Source organism: Sciurus carolinensis, chromosome 10 (assembly GCF_902686445.1).
Source record: "Sciurus carolinensis chromosome 10, mSciCar1.2, whole genome shotgun sequence".
Classification (NCBI taxonomy): Eukaryota; Metazoa; Chordata; class Mammalia; order Rodentia; family Sciuridae; genus Sciurus; species Sciurus carolinensis.
The window spans coordinates 39,329,256-39,332,017 of NC_062222.1; the positions used below are offsets into that span (position 1 = coordinate 39,329,256).

The 2,762-nt window shown below is 34.9% G+C and overlaps 1 pseudogene; it reads right to left on the bottom strand.

The window, feature by feature from the left end:
* Positions 1 to 205: 205 nt before the first annotated feature.
* LOC124994174 (G2/mitotic-specific cyclin-B1-like) lies at positions 206 to 2,488 on the bottom strand (annotated as a pseudogene).
* Positions 2,489 to 2,762: the final 274 nt, after the last annotated feature.

Sequence of the window (2,762 nt, forward strand, 5' to 3'; positions counted from 1 at the left end):
TCCATAATTCCCTATAGTATCCTAGAAAAACTATAGCCTTTAATGTTTTATTATAGCATAATAATTTAAAAATGTCCATGTCCATGTCTCTAACTCTTGGAACATATGGAGCAGAGTCACGTTGTGAATTACTCATCAGGCAACCTCAGAATAAACTACTAATGTGGACAGACAGATTTTTCATCTCCCACAGTAAAGTTCATATTTATAAGAGCAGTGCTAAGCATAAAGCTCCTGCTGCATTTTAAGAATGAGAATAGTGCACTGTATCATAGTCCAACATGGTTTCATCAGGTGTTTGGCCAAAGTATGTTATTGAACATTAACCTTTCCAATCTTAGATGATCCTGAAGGAACTACAAGGGTTGAGGGCAAGCCAGACCAAAATTTACAACTCTTACAATCTTCCTTTCCATTTGCACGATTTTGTGCTTAGTAAAAATATTGTTAGTCACAAAAGAAAATTCACTGATTTGTGGAGTGATATGAATCACTGATATGATTTCTTCAATGCAATAAACATGGCACTGACACCAAGTCTCTACAGCATTTTCTGGGGCATACAATTATTCTGCATGAACAGATCAATAATAGAAACAGTTATGTACATGGTCTCCTGAAACCTGAATTTCATTTGAACCTGTGCTAGTCAATTAGGATGACTCTTATGTTTCCAGTGACTTCTTGACCCAATAAATATTTTGGTCTGATTGCTTTTCCTCAAGTTGTCTCAGATAAGCATAGTTTTCTGTCACTACAAAGGTTTGGATCAGCTCCATTTTCTGCATCCACATCATTCACTGCAGTAATTACATAAGAGAAAGTGTGACTCAGATATTATTTTGCAGGGGTACATGCAGGTACTCCCACTGGGTTTGCAGAGGGAGTATCAACCAAACTGGGTTCAGATGAGAGGTTTACTTTACTAACAGTTTCTGGTTCAGGTTCTGACTCCAGCTCCAGCTCTAGTATACACACTGGAACTTTTTCTTGAGGTTATCTAAAATTTTTAGCAATAACTTTTCCAGTAGCTTTTCTTCCTCTTTCAAAGGCACCCTGGCTTGTAGCGGTTCACTTTGTTACCAGGCTGTTCTTGGCCTCAACCCTGGATGTGGAGGCTGTCTGTAGCAGTGGCCACAGGTACATGCTTTATACCTGCAATAATGATGTTGGTCTTAATTTCAGTATTAATTCTCATATTCTAGGTTGCAAGGTCTACTTGACAACCTTCACTAGTCACTTTCCCCCCAGAATCTCCTTATTCAGCTATTGGGGACCTTTCTCTCAGGTCCAGGACAGGCCCTGATGACTCAGAGCAGGCAGTTGCTCAGGGGTAGAAGCAGAAATACCACAGTCTGCTTCTTCCTTTGAGTTAGTTAGAAAAGGTGAAACATCTTTGAATAAGGAAAAGAACATTCAATAAGCACTGCTAAGCTGTGAGCTTACTTCTTTTCAACCTTCTTTTTATTCATTTTTATGAAATGCATTTCCCAGAGATGTTTTAATATTTTTAAAAAATCAACTTTAGTTTTTCAATTATTTGGGAACAAAGATTTCACAAAAACTGCAATGTTTCTATTCAGTATATGAAGTTGTTTATGCTCTTCATGTAAATGTTTTGTCAAACGCAAGTGTGTCTTATCTAATTAATTGACTTTATATAAGCAGTAAGTTTAAGAAAAAAATTTTGACTATTAAAGAATATATAAAGCAAGTCTATGTAGATAATAGCTCATGAACTGCCCTTTTTGTTAAGCACTGCATATGAATAAATTTAAATGAACGAATTTCTGGATTTCTTGTTATTATTAAATGTTACTAGACTACTTATCCTCTGCTCCTTTTCTTAAATTATATTTGCATTACTATTGTTTTAGTAACACTATTTTAAAAAGACCATAGCATGATTTTCATTGTTTCAAACCCTTCACATGAAGTTTTAAATTTTTTTTTCAGAAATTTTCAGCCTAAAATAAGTTTTTTATATCATTCCTTATAGAAAGTAGAATTAAGTGAGGTGTGCCTGGAAAACTTTTCTCGAACAAATACCACTATACCACGCATTTATTGAAACTATATAACATTCATGTTAAGGAAATTATGTTGACTATGTAAGAAACTGTTACTAAGCTTCAAGGAAATATCTCGGCAACCTATTTGAAATGAGAATGATTTGAAAAGAGAATAAAACATCTTTGCATTACGTATCTTACTTTCACTGTGGCTGAAATTGTTTTGTTATTTATGGAATCCCTTCCCCGTTTTCTCAAGGGCATTATCTTTAACTTTTTATCTACTGTAAACACAGGAGTGAGTTTTAGTGGAATGTTGGAAGAGCAATGTTCTGCACTTGCAATTATTGCCTGTAAAAATTGTTGTGTGATTCTTTATTCCATATTTTTCTCATATATGGCAGGTAAGTGTAGATATCCTAGCTAAATGAAATTCACAAGTTAAAATGTCAAAACTTTTACCTACCTGTGTCCATGAATACTACATGGAAAGGAACCTCTATAGCATGCTAACTTGTCTTTATGTGAAGCAGAAATAAGCAGATTGTACTAAGTATTGAGAAAAGTATGATTGTGCAATGTATACTACAGGGATGTTTTCTGGAAAAAAGTATATGTATATAAGTACACACACACACACACACACACACACACACACACACTAACAAACCAGGACTAACAATAGCTGTCCTGAATTGAATTTCCCATAGAACCAACTGGAAGGATTACATCAAATCTCAGTTTTACCCT